General features: G+C 47.1%; 1 protein-coding gene across 6 annotated transcripts in view; it reads left to right on the top strand.

Annotated features, from left to right (window-relative positions):
• Nucleotides 1-231: 231 nt before the first annotated feature.
• PARP4 (poly(ADP-ribose) polymerase family member 4) overlaps nucleotides 232-27,096 on the top strand; it is a 2,748,946-nt gene continuing 2,722,081 nt past the window's right edge. For 5 of the 6 annotated variants that reach the window (XM_069639202.1, XM_069639198.1, XM_069639200.1 and 2 more), the window contains exon 1: nucleotides 232-352. The gene's annotated coding sequence lies outside the window, so the exon portion shown is untranslated. Of the gene's footprint in view, nucleotides 353-20,210; nucleotides 20,349-27,096 lie in introns of those variants that run through there. The other variant, XM_069639196.1, reaches the window with a different exon arrangement.

Genomic DNA, 27,096 nt, shown 5'->3' with positions numbered 1-27,096 from the left:
GGTTGGGTGACACTTGTCAGCGCTCGTTGCGGCAGAAATATAAATTGAATAGCCTAAACGGGATCCACGACCGCTCCCCAAGGCTGGGAAGTTAATCCTGGCATGCAACAACGCCCTTAGTAAACCATGTATCGCCGGAACCATTGCGCGCCTGCTCCCTCCACACTGCCGCATTGGCCACTGTAATCCCATACTACAACAGTCTGACCTACGAGAGCGCGAGAAATTACTGTGGGAGGAATATCCTATAACCCCACCCAGGTAGGGGCAGTTCCTCGAGCCGCTCTGCCCTTCTCCTAGACCTGTCTCACTCGACCTACAGTACGGAAGGAAAAGCTCTGTATGTTTGCAGGTGAGGGACGGCTGTCTTTTAGGGCTTTGGAGGTGACGCTCGTTAGCACTTTGATACTGCTTGTGTAGTGAGATGCAAAGTGTTGGGACGCTTTCTGGAGAAGTTCGTTGTACGGTTCGAGCACAGATCCTTATCCCCAACATACAGCATTCTGTCGTTTCCCTCTTATAGCTCTTGGAAGACTAAAGGGATTGGGCATTCAGTGCGTAGTGTTCACAGAACCAGGAAGTAGGCATGAATTGGAAGCAATACAGTGCAAGCATAGCTGTCCTGCTGTGTAGAGGTTCAGAGACACACCTTGTGATTTCGAGGGTACGAAACTGGTTCAAATCACGTACATTTAGACTGGGGGAAATATATATTTACCCACATCCTGACCTGCAGTGAGTGGCACTTACTCCAAATGCAAATAGAAGACCATTGCAAGCAATGGAGATGTTGGAATTATTCATGTTAAAACAGATTATGGATTATTTTTACCACGATCAGATCCCTGAATCCTGTTTTCCAAATTGTAAATCTCTGGGTTTTTTGTTTTTGCCAGCTCGCACCTCGTGCCCATCAAAAGGTTATGTTACAACTATATACAGATCTCTCAAGTTTTCCCATGCCATGCGTGAGATGCGAGTCCAGTCCTGTTTTTCTTAGACTTCTGAAACATGGGTTTATAAATGTAATATTGCAAAGAAAAACATAAGTCACTGAGTTCAAAGGGGAAATAGCAGGACTGGATGGGTTTCTGAAGCAACGGAAGGGTAAACTTGAGATGTGCGTCTATATATGTACATGTGAGTATCTTAAAACTCCCTTCAAGGAAATATGTTTTACTTGCTAGCACAGAGAAATTCAATTTTACCTTATAAAATGTTCAGCACTCAAGAATCAAAATCCTCAATCCATTTTGGCTGAAACAACATGCACCCAAACTATTAGAAACATTCATCATCTCCCGTAGACCTGCTTTGACTCTGCTTGAATACATGTGTGTTTTATCTTGCGCTTTTCCCCCCCACCCTGTACCTTCTCATACACAGACTATCAGGCTCATTACAAGTTTGCCGGTCCGGAAATAAGGTGACAGTAATAATGTATACTGGCACCTTTCCGGACCGGCAAACTACAAGCCTGCCACTAGACGAGGCCCCTGCTGGTAGAAAAATACTTGAATTACCGGCACTGTTACTAACGGTGTAGGTGATTCGGGCAACCCATCCCATGGAGTCCTATGGGACTTCATGGAATGGAGAGTTACTGGCATCTCTGCCGCCGGTAATATCCTAGTAACACAGGGATATCGGGAGACGGTACGGTAGTTCCCCGGTATCCCAACGGAGTTACTGGCGCGATACCAGGAAACTCACAATGAACCCCTATATCCTGGATACCCTTGGCTGAAGCACAATACGCCAACGTCCAGACAAGCCTTGGGGGCACTGATACTACTACGGTGGTGATTTGGCATAGTACAACAGCGTTTTAACATAACATAAGCTACCCCACCATATTGTGGCCTCACATGATCACAGCTTCCAAGTTGCCCTGTATCATGCTTCTCACCTCCAGTCAGACCTGGTTTTTCCCATTGCATGCTCAGAGTCGTAAGCTCATACTTATGATGGGGAATAAATACAAGTCCCAGCATGCAAAATGAAAAAGCAGGACTGGTTTGAGGTGTCGCGCATGAGGGCTTCTTGGCAGCTATACAGTAATGGTCGGATTACATACCAGGAATCTTGATTACTCCTAGTTCTGCTCGTCACAGTACTTAGCCTTGAGGCCCCGGTCCGCTCCCACTCCAGGAACCCTCCTTCCAAAGCTTTTCCCCTTGTCTCTGCCCCTCCGTGGGAGATACACTTCTAACCCCTCCCATAATCCCTCAGTTTTTCTTGCTCCGCGGATACATGGGACTCTTCCGATATCAGAGGGTGAGGAGGGACGCCTGTACTGTGATGAGGAAGAATAGGACTTGGCATAATGAGGATTACCGGTTGGCAATGTGACCATTACCTACATGTTCCTCTTCCTCATCCTAGTACTTGGCTTTTGAGTTCTCCAATCTATGCTAATTTGAATGGGAAGGGGCATATGACAAGTCACTCTGACACTGATCTCCGATACTGTATCGCATTCCTTATGGCCTTGCTTGTTGGAATCAGGGTCTGTATGGTCCAGGGAGAGATACACTCTTATTCTATACCCAAGGCATACTGTGCTCTTTGACAAGTCATCTTACACCACTGTCCAAAACCTTGAAAAAGTGCACAAGTCTGTTTCCCAATGGCCACTTGTGATTGTCAGGACGGTTTATAGTGAAAATGTTGACTGCAAAAATGTCGAAAAAAATGATGTAGAAAAAGAATAATTTCGAATGTTTTTTAAAAAAATATATATTTAATGGGGGGTTCCCCCCGACCCCCTGTTTATTTTTACTACCTAAACCCAAAAAAACATACAGATAAAATAAAACATTCAGATTTTTTTTGACTTTTTTTGACATTTTTGCATTCGACTTTTTTTTCGATATTATAACTGGATACCTGTCAGGACCCTTTACTCTTAGGTGGGGACTTGGCCTTCCTCAAGTTCAGTTGAAACAGTTTCTTCTGATCGTTTCTGGTCTTTGCGAAGTGAAGTTTACCCTGACTCTTAGTCCCTGGCCTCTGTGGAGCTTCTGTTCTTCATCCTGTCTGCATGTTTGTCGAATTCGAAGATTTTGGGGGATATCTCCTCTACAGTGTCTCCAAACAGTCTATATTCTTCAAAGAGGACCTTGAAGGCTGTAATTTTCTGATATCCTTCTGATCTCCAGTCTCTAATATTAATATGGCGTCTTCCAGAGATGGATGCTCCCATCTCCATGGCCGATCCTCTGACGCCATCGTAGAAGAGATCCAACACAAACTCACTTGTTTCTGGATGTCTGTTAAGGTCAGTGTACAGTCACACCCATCGTCCAGAGCCTTTTTCCATTTCTTAAAACCTGAAAGGACAGAGTCTGCTGCATAAAACCTGTAGGTATTGGCAAGACCCTATCTTCTATCTCCATCTCAAGTGTCTCTCGAAGCTTGGATTCGTCGACTTTCAGAGGATCAAGCTATGACATAATTTGGGGGCTTGGAGATATGTTCTAAAGACCTTCCGTTCCCCAACATGGTATGATTTACATCTGAAATCATCAGAAGGCCCTCTTTGTGTCTATTTATATTGTCTGATCTCCAGGTGCAAGGATCACCCTGTCGTTGTTTGTTCTGTGAATCCCATGGACTCCTGTATCTGTTACAGCACTTTTTCTACTGCCTTTTTGTCTAGGTATTTATCCCTGGCTTCATCTCCCTCATCTGTGGTTGACGATGAATAGGAAGAGAAGGAACTAAAGGAGAGGAGGGCATTCTCTTTTTCTTTCCCCCTTTTCTGGCCTCGCTTTGCTCTTGCAAGACCTTATTAAACAGGTCTCTCATATCTTTTTTAGGAAGTGTATACGAGTGATGCCTTCATTTCATTTTAAACCTTGTTTATTGGCATTTGGTGTAAATGACAGAACATCAGTGGTTAATATTAACAGATACCCGATTCAGTATACAAGCAACCAAACATTGTTAGGTAACCGATCAGTGCTTATTATGCCAAGGAAGATAAAGGGGAATGGAAACAAATCAAACATAAAACACATTTTTCTGTGCTTAACAACTGGGCTCTCCTTCAGGGTGGAACAAAGGGGCATTTATGCAGAAACGAAGGCATGATATGGGCACATAGGAATGGGTGATAGAGGGGTCCAGTTTAGTAAAGTAAAAGGGGGCTTAGAAAGGGCGGGGGCAGTTCACAATCCTGTCAGGAAAAAAAGGCATAATACTTGGTGGGGGTTAATGGGGGGTTTGTCATCGGAGGGGTGGAACATATCAAAGACAAGTGTTTTCCAAGATTCGTATGTTCCCGCTTGAAGTTCGTCCAGGCCTTGTAGTGACCCAGCCCATGCTTTTGTCTCAGCGTCGCACCAAGTCTCTAGTTCAAGGTACCACAGTTTGTATTGCAGCCCCTTTGTTTGCTTCCAAGACATGGTGATGCAGTGCTTGGCGAGGATGCAGGCTAAGTCCATGAACCTGGTGATATGTCCGATTTCCCTTCTTCTGGAGTAGGCCCCAGGCAGGCACTGCAGTGGGCTCGAGGTATATCTTGTGATACCGGCCGCCCTTCAGGTGGCGTGTTCAATCCGGGACCAGAAGGTTTGTACCTTGGAACATTTCCATAACATGTGGATTAGGTCTGTACCATCAAGTTTTGCACCACGGACAGGACAATCACTTAATTTCGCCACTCTAATGGGGGTCATGTACATGCGATGGAGCACATTAATCTGGAGCAGCCTAAATCTGGCATTTCGGGAGACTTTCTTAGGGAAGTATGGTACACGTGCTCATTCATGATCAGTAATCGTGGCACCTATATCAGATTCCCAAACTATCTTCAGGTTCAGGTTTTGTAAGGTTAAGCCACTTAGTAGGCAGCCGTACAGTCTGGAAACAAGCCTCCAGCCATCCTCCAGCATGTACATTAAGGCCATTAGTTCTGTTTCTTCCGGCTCGGCCGGCCATCCTTGCCAACGGACACCCGCAACTCTTTTAACTTTCATGTATCCCAGGAATTGTCCCCTTGGAAGCCCCATCTGTTAGGTTATCTAAGGGTCTGAACATCCTGTTCTCATACATGTCACCCCATGTATAAATTCTCCATATTTCCCAGTGCCTGATGATTGCCAGGTCCTCTTTAGTTTTACATGCATCTGCCGTAATCGGAGCATTGGATGAGTAAGGGTGACTGATATGGAGGAGCATCATTGCTCGGAACCAAATCTTCCTGCCCAGGGTCACAAGGAGTGGAAGGGCTTTCATACAACTGGTCGGGAGCCATAGGATTTCTTTGAGGCGAGCGGGTGAGACCAAGCACAGAAGCAGCATTGACTCGGAGGTGGGGTCGTCAGACAACCATTTCGTGCCAGAGCTTAGTTGGGCGGCCAGATACTATAGTTCCAACAGAGGTGGTTGTACTCCTCCTGCACTACCTGGTATGGACAGGACATTTAGGAAAAGTCTGTGACCGTTTGCACCCCAGAGGAAATCCCGGAGTCACGTGTCTAGGAGATGAAAAGAAATGGGCACCAATGTAGTAGGAAACATTCGTGAAGCAGTACAGAAATCTGGGGAGAACAATCATTTTCACAATAGCAACTCTAACCATAAGGAAGAGGCTTCTGCCCGTGTCCTCCAAATGCTTTCTCTGCTGAGCAGCTTCTGTACGTGTCTTGCTTGAGAGAGTTACCTAGCAACCCCTTAGATTCTGTAACAGTTGGCTTGTGTACTTATACTGCGCAAATGGACCAAGATTGCAGTAAACAATACTTAAAGTTAAATTTCAAAACTCATGACAGTATCAGAAAATATATATGGATAAAGCCGTTGGATATGTGAAAGGTGATTTATTCAAAGTACAGCCGACACATGTTTCGACCCATCGGTCGTTCTCAGGGCAGTTAGTTGAATCTGGGGATGAATCCCTAATTATTCTTTGTAGAACTTCTTAAGTGGAAAGATTTGGTAATTCACTTGAAAAATGGTGCCTTTATCATAAATCACTGTTTTTTTTTTAATCAACTGTGTTTATTTTCAGCAGAGCGAATTACAAGTGATCATGTAACAAAAAGAGTATCAAATAATGATGTTGCCAGCGTCCTTTTCGCCAAATACCCCCATCAGGGATGCAATCTGCTGCTGAGATTTAACTAATACAACAATACAACTCCCTCACCCTCCCCCAAACCCCCCCCACCGCTTCAATAACACTTTAACATTTGTGTGGAATATAGCATCTACAATAAACCACCAACCACCTAGAAGAACCCCCTCAAACCCCAAACCTTCTTGCTACTCAGGTGTCCCCGGTTACAGGATAGAGACATTGCGAAGCAACCTGGGTTTAAAGTACATTTGATCCCGATCGTCCATGAATTCATGTAGCGGTGCCCAGGTATTGATGTATTTCAAGTAGGAGCCTTCAGCAATTGCTGTCACTTTCTCCATGGCCATCACCCCCCAGAGTCTAACCCACCATGCAGCCACCACAGGCCCTTGTTTATTCTTCCACGCCTGCGCAATGGTGATTCTTGCTGTGCTCAGCATGTGAGTGATGAGGCCAGCCCTGCATCCAGAGTTAGCGTAGCCCCCCTCCACTGCATCGCCCAACAGGACGACCACCGGGTCAAATGGCAATTGGGTCCCGGTTATCTCCTTTATATGACTTAGAACCTCTTTCCAATAGATCTTCACCACCGGGCACCTCCACCTCATATGGATTAAATCCCCGGGTTGCCCACAGCCCCTCCAACAGAGGATGGAATAGTCCACATTGATGGAGTGCATTTGTTGTGGTGTCATGTACCAACGAAGGCAAAGCTTGTACGCCCCCTCTTTAATTGATGTACATTTGGAACCCTTGGCAGTGCAATCCCATATGCAGCCCCATGAATCCCCCGAGATAGCCCCCCCACGTCTTCAGCCCATTTTTGCATGTATGGAAGGATCTCCTCTGGGTCCGCTCCCCCCATCAGCCTATACAGTCTTGACACCCCTTTCTCGTCCGTTCCCTCTTGTACCGTAAGCTCCAGCACTGTGGGAGCCCTTACAGCTCTCTCTCGTACCTTCCCATTGGTGATCCAGTGTCGGAGTTGGACGTAATGGAAACGTTCCGTCTCCGGTATCTGGAATTTAGCTTTACAACTTTCAAAAGTTAACGGCTCACCCTCCGAATACAGGTCCCCTAATACCAGAGCCCGTTCCTTCCCTCCCCACTGCTTCCAGAAACTTTTCTGCAAACCTGGCGTAAAATCTGGATTATGAGCTACCGGGGTAAGCGGGCCTCCTCCCACCCCCACCTTATTCCCTCGTAGTGCTTTATCCCAATACCACAAGGTGGCCCTGGAAGACTCCAATAATGTGCCTCCTTTCTCTCTATGTCGACTTGCGAGGAAGCCCAAGTGTTCCAGAGGCATCCTTGATGCTGCTTTCTCCAAGATCACCCAACTATTCTGACTGTCCCTAGGAGGCCATTGTAGCATGGGGGCCACCTGTGCTGCCCATAAATACCTGCAGAATTCTGGAACCCCCAGACCCCCCAGGACTTGCGGTCTAAATAGGACTTTCTTGGGAACCCTCGGTTACTTCCCCTTCCAGATGAAGGATATTACATCTGCCTTCAACTTTTTAATTGCTGGATTTGGTATACGTATCGGCAGGGCACCGGTCACGTACAAAAACCTGGGAAGCAGGTTCATCTTGACCGCAGCTATACGTGCCAGTCACGACAGTTCCTGCAAATCCCATCGTTTAAGGTCTTGCGACAAGGAGTTCAAAAGGCCCGGGATATTAGCCCCATATAACCTATTGTAAGTGGGGGTTAAATGGACACCTAAGTATTTTATAGCTTTCTGTTCCCATTTCAAGGGATAACGGATCTCCCACTCCGACACCTGTTCGGCAGCCTCTGTAATATTAAGTGCCTTAGATTTAGAGTAGTTAATGTGAAACCCTGAAACTTCAGCAAATCTATCCAGCAACTCTATAGAACTCAGGAGGGAATCTGTCGTGTCCTTCATGAACAGAAGGATATTGTCTGCGTAGAGGGCCACCTTCTGGGGACCATCCGTCCCAACCTCCACCCCTAGGATACCCTGGTCAGCCCGGATTGGTTGTGCCGGTGCTCCACGGCCATGGCAAAGATCAATGGGGACAATGGGCAGCCCTGCCTCGTGCCTCTACGGATAGGAATGCTGTCTGTGAGCCGTCCGTTGATCATCAGCCGTGTCGACGGGTTCACAAAATTGGCCATCACCATGCATATAAATGCCGGTCCGCACCCAAACCTCTCAAGGGAAAGTTGTAGATATCCCCAGTGCAAGCTGTCAAAAGCCCTAGAGGCATCTAATGCTAACACTGAGAATCTCTGCCCAGTCCTCCGCCCCCACTCTATCGTATCCACAGCCCTGCGTATATTGTCATATGTATGCCGCCCTTTCATAAAGCCTGCCTGTTCCGGGTGTATTGTTTTGGGGAGGATTCTTGCTAATCTACGGGCCAATACAGTGGAATAGATTTTTGCATCCCCGTTCAATAGTGAGATGGGGCGATAACTGGAGCAATCTAAGGGATCCCTATACGGCTTTAGCAGGAGGACCGTGGTGGCCGGGCCCATATCTCCTGAGATTCGCCCAGAGTCCCTGATAGAATTGAACAAATTCGTTAGAGGGCCTACCAAGATCTGAAGGTTTTATAGTACACGTTACTTAACCCGTCCGGGCCTGGGGATTTATGACCCTTTAATGCCCCTATTACCTCCCCCACTTCTGCCACTGATATGGGGTCTTACAGCATTAGTCTGTCTGCCTCACTAAGTTGTGGCAGAGTTACCCGGTCCAAGAAGGCCACCTGTGCTTCCTTTTCTAGGTTCACCCCCTTTAGGATGTTGGTGTAATAGGAAAGCATAACCCCTTCCAATTCCTTCTCCCCCCTCACCAAGTTCCCATCCCGGTCTCTGAGCTGTACAATATGATTCTGGGCTTTCTGCCGCATCAATTTAGCCATTAAAAAGCGGTTGGCTTTGTCCCCATGTATATAGTAAGATTGCTTACTCCGTAAAAGGAGTTGTGCAGATTCGTCAGCAAGTAACGTTTCTAGGGCGGCTCTGGCCTTTTTCAAATCCCTCCAGGTTCTTTGTGAGCCTTTGTTCGTATACTCCACCTCTGCTTCCCCAATCCTGGCCTCCAACTCCCGCCTTGCACCCTATTTTCTCTTAACATACCCCACTGTATGCGCTATAAACTCGCCCCGTACCACAGCTTTACTTACATCCCAAATTGTGGCCCAGTCCACCTCCCGTGTGACATTGTTTTGAAAATAGTCCCTCAGGACTCTTTCTATGTCTGTTCTTAGGGCTAGATCTTTTAAAATCACCTCATTTAGGCGCCAAGGTCTACGAGTTGGCGGCTGCGGGGTAAGAGGCTCCATCCTTAGGGAAACCGGGGCATGATCTGAGAGGCATCGCACCCCAATCTCCAGGCCTGTGACCTGCGGAACCAGAGAATCCGAAATCAAGACCATGTCGATTCTAGAATGCCCTCTGTGTACTGCCGAGTAATGGGTGTACGTTCTCTCCAGGGGGTGAAGGAATCGCCATGTTTCTATTAAGTGCAAGTCCCTAAGGAATTTGGCTGAGGCCTGCCTGAACATGGAATCACTGGAGGCAGGAAGAGTTTTGTCCAGTGTCGCGTCCATTAGCCCGTTAAAATCGCCCCCAATCATGATCTGTCCAACTCCCGCCTTTGCAATTTTGGGTAACAACTCTAATAGAAAGCGATCTTGCCTCTCATTGGGGGCATAAACCGCCACCAGCGTGACCTGTTGGCCCATCAATAATCCCCCTAGCATCAGATAACGGTCCTCTGGATCCCTCTTTACAAACTGTTTCTCAAATTGGATGCCCACACCCCTTCTTTTTGTACCACTAGAGGCAAAAAATTGCACCGGGAAGGCCCTACTCCGCAACTTGTTTTAATCCTCCGGGAGCAAATGCGTCTCCTGTAGCCAAACAACCGAGGCTTGCATGTCCCTGAGTCTAGTCAAAATCGATTTCCTTTTAACCGGGGAATTGAGCCCCTGGACATTTAATGTGACGAAGGTTAGTTCAGCCATTCATATACCATAACAGCACACCCAATGCAATGTTCTCCAACTGGGTCATTCTCCTAGGCATCCCAATCCTCTCATATAGAAATTCCACCACAAAAAGGCACTCAACCATCCCCCCCCCCCCTGAACACCCCAACATAATTTAACTCCTTGAACTTCAACAAACCCAGTCCCCATAATTGTACCTCGGAACATCACCGGGTGCATCACCCCCCGGGAAACGTAGGGTCTGGTCTCCTCCCCCGTCCCACCCCCCCCTTTTTCACAAGCCAATACACCCATTGCTCCCATCTCCAATACCCTCAAGGCGCGTAGAATCAGAACCAAAACACGGCTCTTCTAGTGCTCAATATAAAATGCTCCAGCCAGCTTGCGGGGCAGCATCGCCCTCCCCATTCAGACCGGGTTTCCGGCCCTAGGATCCTTCCTGTGACCTCTTTGGCGAGAGCGCACTGATTTCCATTGTTCCTTTGCTGAAGGATCTTCTCTGCGCTCGCTCCTTTGCGGGGAGCTTGCTTGGTCCTTGCCCTCGCTGTCTTCCGTCTCTCCCATAAGCTCGTCCATCTCCTCCTCCTTTGTGATCGTAAATCTTTGTCCCTTCCACTCAAAGCGCAGACCAGTTGGAAACACCCAATGATAGCAAACCTTCCTTGTCCGTAGCCAATCCGTGAGGACCCGCAGCCGTTTTCGCTTGTTCAAGGTGGCTTGGGAAAGATCCTGAAACAAAAGAATGGGCGTAGAGCGGAAACTTATAGGTTCTTTCTCCCGTGTGTCTCGCATGATGAGCTCTTTCAGCTGAAACATGTGCACTCGGGTTAAAACATCCGGGATCAAATTTTTCTTTAGCTGGAGCGAAGAGTAGACCCTATGAGTCCGATCCAGGACAATGTCCCTCTCAGTATCTGGGCCAAGGATGTGACGGAACAGCTCCATCACATATTGGTGCAGGTCTCCATCGGGAACAGATTTCGGAATCCCCCGGATACGTATATTATTCCGCCGGGATCTATTTTCTGCATCCTCCTGTCTGTCCTGGACTCGCTCCATTTGCTGTTCAAGGATCCGGACCCTTTGTGCTAGCTCTTCGTGCTGATGGCTGTGTTCAACTACTGTTGTCTCCATCTCGTAAGCCTCCTTTCAACCGCCACTATTCTCTTATTAAGATCAGCAATTGACTTGGCTAGGTCAGTGGCGCTATCCTTAATATCCTTCTTCAACTCCTGTAACATCGCTAATAAATCCGATCTGCGAATCGGTGGATCATCACAATCCTCCAAGGTCCCCGAAGGGAGAGAGTGGATCTGAGCCTGCGCCTGTAGTTGATTGCGTTTCTGACCCTCCGCAGACTGCATCATGGATTTAATATCTCCGGATCCCGAACCTTTGGGCTTTCCCGCCTGCTTAGACATTCTGCCACCGATGAAGAACAGAGTCGCCCAGGGTCCGCGCTGTCCTTATTTATAAGAGAAGTGCTCTGCCACTACCGTGCTGGTTCCCACGTCGTGATGCCTATTATCGCAGCTATATGGGATCCTCAAGTTGCACTCCTCCACTCCACTTCTCCACCCCGGCGTAGCTGAACACTATTCCCCAGAATTGAGTCCTCCTCACCCTGTGGGTCTCCAGTCGTGTCCTCCTCATAGGCCACCGGGTGTCATGACAGGGGGGATGAGGGGGGCCCAACCTGCACAAGGCGTCCATTCAGGATATACGGGGTAAGCCAACACTCCCTCATCAGGCTGTCTCCACCCCAATCCCCTTGCCCCAGCAGCGCTGGTCCAAGAGGAGGACCTATGTGTGCCTCGGGGCTCCCCTCACTCCAGCCCCGCCACAGGACAGACAGTACAGGTGCCACCGCTTCCCTGCCCTGCAGTGTACAAGTCCAGGGCTCTTTCCGTTGCAATACACCTCCTCACCTCTGCCTCCTTCGCCGCTCGTCTCCTCCGACTGCCAAGGCTCCGGTGTAGGGCAGACCACAGAGCGCCACACGCCTTGCTTCTCCTCCGGCGTATGCGCTCCGGGCCGCGCCGCCTGCCTCCTCAGGGCACTTCAATCAGCGGGCCTCCACGCCGCCCCTCCTCCTCGCACATAGATCCCCAGCCAGGCCGGGGGGGAGAATAGATGGCCCAGCACCGCAGATCCGTGCTGAATCTCCAGCCGGGTCAGCCCCCACGCCGTGCCCAGACCCGGCAGGCAGCTTGCCTCCTCCTCCGGCAGATAATCACCCAGAGTGCCATGCCCCCCACCGCCTCTGCCGGCAGACACACAGCGGGATGTGTCGCTGACCACCTCAGGGCACTCTGCCAGATGGATTCCCGCCCCGCCTCACTCCTCCGTCGCAGCAGTCCCGGGCCAAGCCGGCGGCAGGGGAAGGGCAGAGACACCCAGCTCGCCGACACCCGTCTCCGGGCCACCATGCTCTCCCGCGGGGCTCCTCGTCTCCCGCCTGCTGGAGCGCCGCAGTCTAAGCCCTAAACAGCTCTCCACTACTCCGGGGGCGGGCCGACAAGCCCCTGGGCTTCACCACACATTTTGCCCGCCATCTTGAGCGCCACCAGGCCCTTGAGTCGTCGGCTAATTTCTCCCCGACAAGAGATTCACCGAGGTCGCCTGCTGCACCGGGCGCTCCTGACACTCACGGGAACCTGCAGAGCCGCATTCCCGGGTATTGAGTGCATTTTGGGGGTGTTTTAGGGCATTATGAATGGGAAAGAGTCCCAGAGCTCACCAAGGAGACATCCTTTGGTGTCCTCGGCTAGCCACGCCCCCCCATAAATCACTGTTTTAAGCTGTCTCATTGGGGGGCTCAAATGCCTGGATGAATGATTAAATGGGTCATGTGGCCAGTCTGAAAGAATGGTTCCTCATCATATATGAAGGTCTCAATACCCTGAATTCCGTGGGATAAATCTCAATCCAGTGCCAGTAGTGAGCTCAAATATATTTTCTGAGACTGTCATGAGTTTTGAAATTTAACTTTAAGTATTGTTTACTGCAATCTTGGTCCATTTGCACAGTACAAGTACACAAGCCAACTGTTATTGTTCCACACCTTTGAGGCATTAAGGGGAACCTCAAGTGTATTTTCTGCTGCATTTTTTACAAAACTCGAGGAAGTTGAGCGCACTACTCAGTTACTTGCCCACATTTTTTGGTATTTCCCTTAGTTTCTGTGCACGTGCTAAATATTTGTTTCCTGCACAATGTGCACTGTTGCTGCATCGCCCAACCTGCCAGCTGAGGCATGGAGTGTGTGCCTGTACCAGAGACCAGGTAGGAGTGGGCTTTTCTTTTTTGCTTAATCCTACCAAACCCTTCAGGCAGGAAAGATGAATTGATGAGATTCCAGTGCCTCCTGCCCCTCGGAAGCCGGGTCCTTAATTATTTAATCTACCAGGTTCCTTCATGAGCTTTGTGTGCTTTATTTCATCTGCCGGTTCTACTTTGGGGTGTCTCGAGTTAGTCGGGTGAATTGTCTGGTCCTGGGTGACAGTCACTGCATTTCTATATTTTTGCAGCTGCAGGAGCCACAGTCCATTTATTTTTAGCAGAAGTGGCCCGTTACCAAAGGTAACTTAAGGATTGTCCATATACATACACATGATATTACTTGATTTGCCCCCATAATACCACCAGTGCTTCTCTCTCAATTTGGGAATGCTTGCGCTCAGTTTGTGTTTGTGTTGGGATGTCTGTGCCTTAACCATTTTCCTGCAAGAGTAGCTGTCCCAAACCACAGGAAGTTGCATCCACTGCTAGTCCTGTTTGGAAGTACTGGTCGAAATAAACCATAATTGTGTTAGTTGTCACAACATTCTTTTGGCATGCTTACTTATATTGTTTTGCCCAGGATCATGGCCTGTCTTCTCTACTCTATCACAGCCGTTTTGCTTGTGTGTCTAGATTAAAGCTCCTCAAACGCTTAACCATTCCTAAGAAGCTTTTTTATGGCTGTGGGTGTGGTTGGCGGGAATGCTGTCTTAACATCCACTATCTTCTTTGCAGCCAATAGCATCCCTTTTTCTGAAGATTTAACTAAATAATGTGATGCTCATTTTCCCAAACTCATTTCTTTTGGTTAAGCATGAAGTGGTGTTCCTTCTGACTTCTTGAAACCCCTCCAGTCTAACAGTGATGTTTTGACATCTGAGGCAATCATCACTAACAAAGAAAGTGGGTAGACCTGCCAGTATGCCTCTAAAGGCCCAGTTGAACACATCACCTGCTGATGACGCACTAAAGCTAACCCATTTGTATCTGTACAAGTGCAAGGATAATTTTCTGATTTATCTTGACCATGGGAGCAGTTGTACTTGATGATACCCTGTCTGCCCAAGTCAAAAAGGAAGATCTTCCTGGAATCATTCTTGAGTCATCCTAGTCATCTATGGCTAGTTCAGGAATATCATCCGAAACCATCCTGAAGTATGTGTATAGGCTGAAATATTTAAATGAGATGACTCTACAGTTATCACAGAAAATACTCCAGGATGAGTTCTGATTACTTCCAGTGGCGATCTTTTATTACTCCAGGATGACTTCATGACAACTTCCAGATGGGTGGAGATTACTCCGGGATGACCCCCCCCATGACAACTTCAGGATGGGTGGGGATTACTCCAGGATGACCCCCTGTCATGATGGCTACCCCCGGGGACCCAGACCAAGTCCAGCAACCCGGGAAGCAGGCATCAAGTTACCCCAAGCAAACCCAACAACTCCCGCTAGGGGCTATTTGGGTGCAGTCCTGGCGCCTATGGCACTAGGCTCCTATGGAGAGTCAGTCCTGGCGCCATAGGCGCCAGGCTCATAGATTAAAACTTACCTGATGCAGACCATACTGCAAGAGCTCCAAGCCAAACGAGGCTTGGAAGGGACTATTTTTTTACTCGGGTGGGGCTGGGGAGGAATACTTACCTGGGACTACTTTGGAGGCTATTTACACCATGCCCGAAGAGCAGCACACGCTTCGCGTTATTCTGCATCCAGCAGCGTAACGCTCACCGTGCCTGCAAGTCTGCATCCAGTCTTCTGCCACACCCGCCTCGAGTTTGGAGCTCCTAGAAAAAGGGAGAAAGAAGGAGAAAAGGTTAGAACAAGAGCAATACCTTTGATCCTTACCTGAATTCCCGATCCATCGCGCCTTCGAGCTGGAAGAAAGAAGTTATTTTATGCGCGTCGCCTCGCCTGCTGCAGCGCCGCGCTGAACTCACCGGCCTTCGCAGCATCTTCACATTTCACTGCATCCTCCTGCATGTTACCGCCACACTCCGGCACCTAAGGAGAAGACAAGAACAGCAAGGTGAGCCAAGGGAATACACAGAAGAATACCCCCCATGGATTTACCTGATTTTACCACCGAGGGTACTATTCTTCTTCACGGGTCCGCGCAGCTTCCACTGCAGCCTAGCCGAACCCCGGCCCCTAAGGGGAAACAAAAGGACAGCAAGGTGAAACAAAAGACTAACAAGGCGAACCCTCCTCACCACAAAAGACTTACCTAATTTTACCGCCGGAGGCATTATTCCCCGAGACTTCATACTTTCTCTCAGCGCCTGAATAAGGGAGAAAGCAACAGGTTACATATGGACATTATTTTATCGAACTGTGTTGGATAATACAAATCCTTACCAGAACATTACCGGTTGCCACGAGGAACTCTTCAGTAGGGTCAAACTGCAACCTGCAAAGAATCGGACAAGAGTGAAATTCAGGCATTTAAACTCTTACGAACTACATACTTAGGGCGTCTTGCCGGGAATATCAGAGTCAATATTGTCCTGGAACTCACCAATTCCTTCGAGCCAGTGAAGCAACTGGTTATCTACGCGCCCCTGCGCTCAATGCAGGACGGAGAGCTCATCTTTTCAAATCATCAGGTGAGACTATAAGAGGGAACATCCAAGGTGATCAGTGGGGAGAACAGCGGGGTGGGGGGATTTACGCTCAACTCCACGGGTGGTTAATTCCCTTTCTCCACTTGCAGAAGAATATTCCTACGGGCCAAGCGAACGAAGCTAGGTGGGCCAGTCCAGTCCGTCATCTCGGCCCTACGCGTCACATTGGTGGAGACCGCAGCAGTCCAGTCCAGATCGATGCCTCTGTGGGAGCCAGGTGAGTGTAACACTCCCATGACAACTTCTGGATGGGTGGGGGATTACTACAGGACGACCCCCATGACAACTTCTGGATGGGTGGGGAATACTCCAGGATGACCCCCCATGACAACTTCAGGATGGGTGGGGATTACTCCAGGATGACCCCCATGACAACTTCAGGATGGTGGAGAATTACTCCAGGATGACCACAGGAAGTGGCAGCCACTGCTAGTCCCGTTTGGAAGTACTGGTCAAAATAAACCATAATTGTGTTAGTTGTCACAACATTCTTTGTCTTTTGGCATGCTTACTTATACTGTTTTGCCCAGGATCATGGCCTTCCTTCTCTACTCTATCACAGCTGTTTTGCTTGTGTGTCTAGATTAAAGCTCCCCAAACGCTTAACCATTCCTAAGAAGCTTCTCATGGCTGTGGGTGTGGTTGGCGGGAATGCTGTCTTAACATCCACTATGTTCTTTGCGGCCAATTTGTATGAAGATGGAACTAAATAATTTGATGCTCATTTGGTTAAACATGAGGTGGCGTTCCTTCTGACTTCTTGCAACCCCTCCAGGCTAACAGTGATGTTTTGGCGGGGAGTACTCCAGGATGACCCCCCATGACAACTTCAGGATGTTGTCATGGGGGGACAACTTCTCTGCGGCATCCAAGAACTCGGCTGAACTCTTTAAATCTGCAAGGAACTGGCCAACCCTGCCGCAGTCTCTACCTCTCCTGTCCCCTCCCAGGCCCTCTGTACGCACTGGCGTCTCAATTCATCTCTAAAACTCAGGACATCCTGGCCTCTCTCTCCTCCTATCCCCTCCCTTCCTCCACCCCCTGCTCTTCCTCTGGCCATTCTGCAGCCACCTCTCCTCCCTCCATCTCTGCCTTTCCCCTGGTCTCCACAGACGAGGTTTCTAGACAAGTCCGATCTACGAAAGTCTTGTCTAAACAGGTTCTCCCTGTTCCTCCAAAACTATCAAGGACGATATCGACTCCCTGGCTCCTGCCCGCGTTGATTTCTGCAAGCACTCCCCTGTTCACCCACTGCCGACCCCTCCTGCCCGGCCAACTATCGGCCAATCTCCATCACTCCCTTCCTGGGCAAGCTCCTGGAGAAACTGGCCATCTCCCAGCTTAATCTCCAGACTGAATATGTTGGTTGTCTCCATGATCATCAGTCTGGCTTCAGAGCTGCCAGAAGCACAAAAACTGCTCTCCTGAACATCCGTGAAGACCTGCTCTCCAACCTTGACTCTAACACCCCTTGCATCCTCCTCCTGCTTGATCTCTCTTCTGCCTATGACACTGTCAACCATGCCATCCTGCTCAACGGTCTCCGTGATAACCTGGGTATCACTGGCCAGGCTCTGGCGTGGCTGACTTCTTTCCTCTGCGACCGACCCTCTCAGGTCCAACTTGGGTCCTTCCTCTCCGCTATCTTTTTCTCTACCTTTGGTGTTCCCCAGGGGTCTAACCTCTCTCCCTGGCTGTTCAACCAATACCTGGCACTCCTGACCCACCACATCGCTGCTCTCTTCCCCAACTTTCAGTGTTATGCGGATGACACCCAGCTCATCTTCAGGCTACCCTCGGCCTCCTCCTCTACTTCCCTCATCTCTGATTGACTGTCTGCTATCCAGGAGTGGTGTGCCGCCAATGACCTCTGCCTTAATGCCTTTCCTGTTGCTCTCTGGCCGGCCTCTCTTGGCCCTCTTCCTGCTCCCACATGTGAGGCTAAAAACCTCGGGTCATCTTCGACTCTACACTCTCCTTCTCTCCTCACATCTCTGACGTCTCTAAGAAGTCACAATACCAACTGCACCTCCTCCGAGGTATTCTTCCTTTCCTCTCCTTCCCCCCCAGAAGCTCTCTGTCTCCAGAGCTCTGGTTCTCTCTAGGCTGGACTATTGCAACAGCCTCTTTCTAAATCTGCCTGCTTCTACTCTCCGCCCTCTGCAACTTATCCAGAACAGGACTGCAAGACTTGTCCTTTTCCTGAAGCCCAGAGATCGTATCTCTCCAGGACTGAAATCTCTGCACTGGCTCCCAGTGGCAGCGAGGATTAAGTTCAAAACCCTCTGCATCGTCCACAAGGCCTTTTGGGGACTCAATACCTTCAACTCCCTCTTCCTAAGTACCTTCCTTCTTGAGCTCTTCGCTCATCTGCCTCAAACTCCCTCAGGGTCAGTCGCTTCTGCAAGCAACGAGTTGGTGATAGATCTCTTTCTTCAGCTGGGGCCTCCCTCTGGAACAGCCTCCCTGCCTCCCTTAAACTTGAGGAGAATCGTCTTCGGTTCCGGAAGCACCTCAAAACCTTTCTCTTTGCTTCTGCTTTTTCCCCCTCCTCTCCCTTGCTGACTTCCTGGCTGACACTGATATTGCACTGGTTGCCTGGCCGCCCTCTGATCTCGGGCCCAGGTCCGCTCCCCCACCAGTCGCACTCCTGCACTTGGGGACTGTTTCTGTATCCCTACAGTCCCACTACCAGCACTTGACACCTGATGTCTGCACTTACCTTTGCACTTGCCACATGCTGGCCATACTTTTACTTATTGTTTATTTATTTTCTTTCCTCATGTACTGCACTGTCGTCCTCCCCTTCCCCCCCGCACTCTCCGCCCTCGCCTTCCCATGCACTTGCGCGATGTGACTGACACTTGGCCTAGTAGGATCATTGTCTGTCTTCCCTCTGTTCCCCTCCCTTGCCTCATCGCGCCTTGAAACACTTGTGTATAGGCACGTTATAAATGCCATATCATATCATATGGTGGAGAATTACTCCAGGATGACCCCATGACAACTTTAGGATGGGTTTGGAATTGTGAACGCTTATTGTAGACAACTTCAGGAGGAGTTATTTCATGATGCTTCCAAAAGATTTACAAAAAGGGTTTTGATTCCTTGTGTGTAAGAAGGGTGGTGTTACTATAGGGTGAATCTAGTTAGACTTGTACTGGACAACCTCAAGGGAATTTGCAGCCGTCACTTTCCATCTTTGCCTTCCTTGCTAGAGCACTCAAATGTTGTTAACTAAGTTCACTGATTTAGCATACAAAACTACAAATCTACCTCACAATGTCACGAACCAACCTGTAAACTACCTAATTTCCATTCTCAACTCTAGCCAACACGGCATCACACCCAATAAACTCCAACAATTAAAAATCATTGTACTAAAATACACACTTTCAGTGACCTAAAAAGAATCCGTTAAAGGTCTACCTGCATGACAGCCTGCCAAAAGTCAGTTCACCCAATATCACTATGAGCAGCTAACAATTAGTTCGACCATTCACCACACCCAAGAAAACACTTGCTGACCCCAGGAGAAATCATAAACAATACCAAATAGCACAAAAACATGTACCATTTACAAGTTGGCACCAACCTACAAATTCACCAGATCAACTATATAGTTCTACACACAAGAGCACTTGCATCTTCAGTTTCACAGAGCAGTATGTGAGCTACAATTACGTTGTCGATTAGTAGCAGGGGCTGACGTAGCAACCAAACCCGGTTGTTGGGATGCTCCAATTCCATTGTTTTTTAAGACTGTAATCTGAACGATTGAGCAGGTGTTTGGGAACGTGTAGGTGTCACTTCACTGTCTAAACAGGCATGACCGTCATAATATAACAAGGACACACTGTTGAGAAGAGGTGGTGATAGGGTTGAGTTTGTCAAATTAGATCTGTCCAATATTTTGTAGTTGTTGCGCAGCTATATCTTTTGTAACAATGATAAACGTGGTTTCCCTCACCAGCCACGCTCACAACCTGGTATTTAGCCTACCCTGTCCAGTAGTAAAGCAAAGGCATTACTCAAATAAATGTTTGTGCAACAAAGCAGCTTTTCACCAGACACGCAATCAAGCGTACAACAGGTGAGAGACTCAGACACTCTGGTGCGCTCATCTTTCAAGGAATTCTGTTTCATGGGCTTTAACAAACCGATCAGATTAGGCGATATCTCGCGCATACTAATCTCCTTCTCTATTGCTATCTGCAGTGGTGCACACAAACCTGCAGTCGCAATGTTCGAGCATTATTTGGGAAATAATGACTACTAGTTTCTCGTGACAATACTCGACAGACCAAGTTTGGATACTTACACTGTTGGACCTGCCGGTTTGGCTTATACATCACGGAAAGTTAGGTGAGTGCCATGTTAAAACCCAGACTGCATTATTTAGATACAGCACATGGATATCTTTAATTTAAAACATGATATCATACAAGCCAGATCTCATGAACATATTTATTAGAAAAACCGTTCTCTTAAACAGATTCCTTTCACTGCAGCATTTGCAACCCTTGCACGCATGCATTTTTCCACTGGTTATCGAACCGAAGTTATTTTTGAACACACTGCTTCTTGAATCGTAACGCAACGCACAAAGGGAATTTCACCTCTCATAGCCCAGACAAGTAAGATGTATCCCATCTTATGTCTGGTTGTTTAAACTACAAAACTAGTCATCGTGATTTGTACTCACCTGACATAGGCATTACCAGTCTATATTATCTGGCTCACCTCTTATTCCATGCATTTATCTAAATTATAGTGGTGCATTTACAGTAGCAAATGGGCATGATTTTTAACAGCATGCAATAAAAGCAGAATCTCATATCATTAGGCCCATACCCTGGGCAATCCAGTCTGTAACCCTGGGTGTATAATCAACTCCAATGCACTTTAATCTTCATAATGTATTTATACAAATGTATTTTACTTATTGCTCTACCTGTAAAAATTAGCTTTAGGCGGTGTTACTTAAGTATTAATTAACCAAGTTTCTTTGGCTTTTCTCTTCCTTTGCCCCTCCCCCATCCTCTCTCTTCTCTTTTCTTGTTTCTGCTCACCATTTTGGTTGTATGAATCACACTAAATGCAATCTCTCGTTTACTCCTTCATGATTTTTGTTGATTACGAATGTTTAGTATTCTGACACAATTAATCCGCCCTGATGACGACCCAAGTGGGTTGAAACACGTGTAGGCGGGCAGTTCAAATTTTGACGGGCAGTTCAAGTCCTGGATTAAAAATGTGTTTTTGCACAAACATTTATTTGAGTAATGCCTTTGCTTTACTAATAGACAGGGTAGGCTGAATACCAGGTTGTGAGCGTGGCTGGTGAGGGAAACCACTTTATCATTTTCACCCTTTCAGTTAGTGAGAAACCAACTGTTCCCCACTTCTGCTGCTCCTGTTGGTTTACATCTTTAACCATACTAAATCAATTGGTTGGTTGCGCACATTCCAAAACAAGGTTTCTCACTCACCACTTTTTATTTCTTTGGTAACTGCAACATTACACGGAGACATCTGCCGATTTACTGCTGTGTCTTTCAATTGTCCTGGAGAAGTCACAGAGGCGGGTCCTGAGGCAAGAATGAAGAACACTATCCATCCTTGAGAAAAGACTTAGGTTTTCCAGCTTTTGTGACCATAACCGTGAACAGCCATTACTAAGTGTGGGAATAGTCGGTTTCCACCCATCAGCTTTTACAATATAATTCTCTTGGTTTTCTTATGTTTTTTTCACTGCATCTTCGTCTTGTAGTTCACACAACGCTTGCTTCCCAGATTCTACCAGTAGCTTCTTGTTCTCCTCTGCCTTTCTTTTTTAAGCCCAAATTAGTCCCTGTGCATCACAATAGGTTGTAATTATTTCATCAAATGTTTTCTGTGTCTTAGTACACTGTTTCTTGGCTATGGGTATGAAAAAGTAAAGTTAAAACTTCAAAATGTGACCATCATACAACAGACTTTTTGCTTGAGCTGTACGCTTGGGTAAGCGACTCCCCTTAAGCGCGATCCTACCCGTCCCCTTGATTTCATTTGTGCTTATTCTTGTGCTCCTTGGCACGTTCCCTCCCTCCCCATACAGCTGCCCACAACTCAATCTAGCTGCACACATACTCTGACCTGGACTACGGTCCATGAGGGCGTTCATTCCATAGCGCTTTGCCAATAACATAAGAGAAATCATGTAGACCATCTATACTTTAGAGTTACTCTAGAGGAAAGAGATGCTGTAAAAGAGTGGTGGGCATTGTGTATGTGTGGAAAAAAGGGAATGCCTCCACGTAGGGACGTCAGATGTACCCCTCCTCCCCCAAACATCAAATAGATGGACCAAAACAAATATGCCTACCTGCTGACTGGAAAAGCCCTACTGCCTTGAAATCCTTTTCTTCACGTATTTATCTTCTACTTTCATCAAGACCCTCTATCTGCCATTTACAATTAACTTCACCAGGAATTGCCAAAGGATCAAATTCCTCATCCTTTTAAATAGTATTGTCGGAATCATAGAAAAGCACATTACAGAGTGCCATGATGGGAATACTTGCCTAAACGAAGAAATTTTAAAAAGTAAATTTAGTATGCTCCATGTATTTGTGAAACTTGTCTGTACCCAAAACCATTAATTTATAGTGGGCTTGCTATGGATGTTTCTGCCTGATGTGTCCCTATTTGTGAGTGAAGCGTCTCCTGGTGCTTGGTAACTTCCTCCAAGACTTTCACCCATTGTGGCTCAGCGGGTTGAGCGCTCGCTGCTGCCACCTGAGTGTGATCTGCAGGTCGCAGGTTAAAATCCCGGTAAGGCCAACTCAGCCTTTCATCCTTCCGAGGTCGATAAATGAGTACCAATTTTGGTTGGGTAATATTGTATGGAAATATGTGCTCTGTAAAGCGCTTTGGATTAAAGCGCTATATAAATAACACATCATTATCATTAACTAGTTGCATCTGCTCGCTAATAGAATTAGAGGTGGGTGTTCTAGGGAGGCAATACGTTCTTAACTGCAGAGCTCTTGTACCTAAAATACTGCAGAGTCATTTTGTGTGTCCTTTAAAGACCAGGACCTGTTACAGTTTCGTAAATGTAATTATCAACCTTAGAGAGTGCCAGCTTGCAGACAGCAACATGTACAGGAAATTATAGGAACCGGAAATAGGTTAGTATGTAGGGACAGAACCCATGACCAAAGTGATCTTTACAGGGGGAACAAAAAGTAAATATTACACCTTAGCATGCAGGCCTTTGCTAATATGAGCCAGGCACTATCCTACAGAAGGGTCAGAAGCCTCCTCGCCCCTCCATTGCATTGCTACTGTGCCATAAATTACGCACTAAAGCTGAACTAGTGCAGCACTCTTGAGCAGTGGAAGAATCCTGCAAAAAAAACCAAGCCACCAGTAAATTTTTCAGAGGCCTGGTTTCTCACACATGCGCCACAGCCTGATACCCGTAGATAGCTCATTACTTTGAGGGTCGAGTGAACCTATCTGAGTAAGGCATGGACCTATTCATGTGGAACATTGCGGGGGCATTGGAGCAGCAACAGCGTTAAAGCCAGAGAGGGACAGCCAGTAGGAGCATTTATTCCCCTACTTGGCAACGGTTTAAAAGCAGATCAGTAGAACAGTTATTGTGTTTAACAGGGAAAGGAAGGAATCGCCCCACCCACGAAAAGGGGGCCTCTGTATGCTGAACAGCTATGGTGCATTAAGGCAGTGGTCTTCAAACTGGGGGGCCTGAAGGATGCCTGGGGGTGGGGGGTGCAAAGCTCTTTAAAACAGGATTATTGTGACTGTTTTTAATAGGAAATATATTAATAGAAAATATAAGCATTTGTGGCACAGGGGGTCTGGAAACTATATTTTTACTCAAGGGGGCGGGGGTGGGCGGGAGACTCTGCATAAAAAGGTTTGAAGATCACTGCCTTAAGGGAATAAAGTGACCTCCCACTTTCAAATAGCAAAGCAATTAACAGCACTCTTTCAGGCCCACGTTAGAAAACAACCGCTAGCGTGCCTGTCCTCTGATACACAAGGCTGCTGAAAAATCTGGAAAAGCAGGAACATAGCTCTAAGCTCCACAACATCTAATGAGAATGAACTGGTCCCATCATTAGAAACAAATGAAAACCAAAAAAACAACCATCATAAAAAGTATTCACCCCAGATCATCATAAACAATGATCAAAAAAGATATTTTCAAAATTAATGACATAGTGATCACTAGCCCTGGCAAGCATTCAACAAATACGTTACAAAGTTCACAGGCAAACTATCTTCAATTAACTGCTGAGGTGCCATGGTTGGTAAAAACAAACCGCATTGAAGGGGCAATAAAAACCCTCTGGGAACCTCATCAACCTATATAGATAATGTTACATAAGTATAACTAGAACATGCAATAATCCTGAGTCCCTGACATTTACATTTGTATATATTAAATCATGTAGCGATTTGTTGAACATAAACTAAACATAGATGGAGTAGAACACGAGTCATGAAGTGATTTAGAACACTGTCCCCCGCGCCCAAGGGCTGGCACAACTTCGCCCTACTGTGAACTGAAAAGGCAATGGAAAAATTAACTGCGGTAAGCAAGCTCTCTATATATTCTTTAAAATAAATGGCATAAAAGAAATACAACAGCTCTGCCGCATCCATAACTTCCAGCAGAGAAAAGATTATATTCAAAAGCATTACAATACAAAATGATAGTCTTTGAATGCCAGACGGTTCGCTTTTTATGGGGGGCAGCTTTAGGGGTGCTTTGGACCTTGAACTTAACTTGAGAACAGAGTACCTGTCCTGTACACTTCTCACATTACACAAATCTCAAACTGATGCACATACTGTAAACAATCTTCCCCAGCTTGAACAAGATGGAAAAGAGGGTGGGGGTTGATGGGTCGATACGCTCCTTTAATACAAATCTCTTTCAGTTGCTGGACAATTAATGGATGCCACTTAGAGAGTGGCGCTCTGTGTTTTTACTTTTTTTTTTTGTTGGCTGGTGTTCAATGATTTAAGGCAATGAGCATGCCACGAGCAATATTAAGAGAAATAGATGTGGGGGGGGGGCATTTATCCACTGTTGGTTAGGGAAGCCTTGTTTTCTCCCTTCTCAATGAGAGCTTGGATGGCCAATATCTGCAACCATTCTCTGTGCGCAGAATCACAACAGCAAATCTAATTTGGAGCTTTTGTAAAGTAAAGACCAAAGCACCCTGGGCCACCAGAAGCAGGACGGCAGGAATCAAAGAGCTCGTGCATCAGGGCATTTCAACCATCCCCGGCCTGAGACTACACCTGGCGGTGTGTGCAGCACACCCCGTACCACACAGCAGCTCAAAAAGGCGCCACACACTTCAAAACATAGCCAGCCTTCATGTCAGCCAAATAAAACTGTGCCACTTGGCACCCTGCTTCAGAATTAAGCAATATTGAAGATGCTGCAAAAGTAACACATGCTTCCCACATGCCACACATCAACAATACTCATACCAGGGAAATCTATGCCAGCGGGCATCTGTGCACCGGCATGCAGCTGTCTGGGCAACGTATTGAAAATTACAAGTATAGCTTCACTGGGCCCTTTATATACAATAGACACATCCTCATAGGGGCTACGCCACACTGCAATGTTCTTAAGCAGACGACTGAGTCGAATCTTGAGTATCGCTGGGCCTGTGTGACTCTTTTCTTCACAGTAACGCATGGAATGATTTGCTCGTACCCAGTGAAGGTGCGGTCATGAGTACGAGTTGTATATGCACCGTACCGTGCGCATAGCAACATCACACAACAGGGCACTGCAAGCACATGGATAATGGACCACTTCAAAAACTAAAAAAGCAACCAGGGATTTTACAAAGTTTTGTTTAGTACATTAAGCTTCCGCTGTTCAAGCCTGCACGTGCACTGTCCCTTAGGGACCGGGGAGGGTCTAAGTGCTCTTCCAAACTAGCAATCAAAATATATGTTAACATATAACGGTGCCAGCAAATAGTAATTAGGTTTTTCGCCTTTAAAAAAAATTAACTTTTGATAACAAGATAGTCGCTCTACAGCAGTGGTCTTCAAACGTTATTGACCCCAAGCATCCCTAAGAAAAAAAGTACCTGCCTTGGGCCCCCCTATACACATAGACTCCGAAATGTTTATCGGTTGCGAACGGTTATTGCACGCTGGTGTAGAATGGTGCCCCAAATGGAGGTGTGGGTGCCAAACACTAAAATCTTTCTAAATCATTGCTTGCAATAACTCAGAGGACACATATTTGTAAACACAACATTCAGAATGTTTTGCTACAATACAGAGGACGTGACTAAAAGCAGTGGTGGATATTTATTTCCTACAGTAACATTTGACATGCAACTGATGTAACAATTTGTTTCTTAAGTACAACAACCTTGAGATTACTATCAATGCAGTCACTTGCAAGTTGGACAGTGACATACTGGAGAACTAGTGTGAAGGTGGCCCTGTTTTTCAGCAGCCAGCCTGTCACTATTAGGTTCAATTTTTGTAATGGCTAACCGCAGGTATTATTCGTGACTTGACCAATATTTAGTCTTTAGGGCTGCACATGCTGAGAATCCAATCTTGCATAGGTATGAGGTGCTGAAAGGTAACAGTACATGGACTGCACATTTGGTTAAAGTTGGAAACTCTGCATTTGGCCAAAATCCACCGAAAGACAGTTTTTTTTAATTGGCTCTCCAGTGGGCGGTCACTTTGAAGCTGCATTACTTCCTCCTGGAGGTGTACTGGGAGGTGGGACCCTGCGTCTGCTAGGAAAGGCTGAACCACCGAGTCATTGATGTTACACTTGTTCACTGGAAAGTACTTTGTGACTGGTTCTGAGATGGTTTCCTATTAGTTTCGCAACACATGAAAGATCATACTCAGTCTCCTCAAGAGCATCTGCTAATAATGGAAATGCATCAGTAATGCCGACATCAACCCTCCTCCTCCAAAGCTCCAGTGTCAGTACTCACCAAAACGCCTCTGGGAACCAACCAAGTCCTTCAGGATCAGCAGAATGGTAACCAGAGTTTGAGATCGGCTCGCCTCACTTGAGGGTGACCTTTACCTT

This window comes from Ambystoma mexicanum, chromosome 7q, assembly GCF_040938575.1.
Source record: "Ambystoma mexicanum isolate Mex_15411 chromosome 7q, UKY_AmexF1_1, whole genome shotgun sequence".
Lineage (NCBI taxonomy): Eukaryota > Metazoa > Chordata > Amphibia > Caudata > Ambystomatidae > Ambystoma > Ambystoma mexicanum.
Note: the sequence above shows the minus strand (reverse complement) of the source record. Positions and strands in the feature narration are given on the sequence as shown.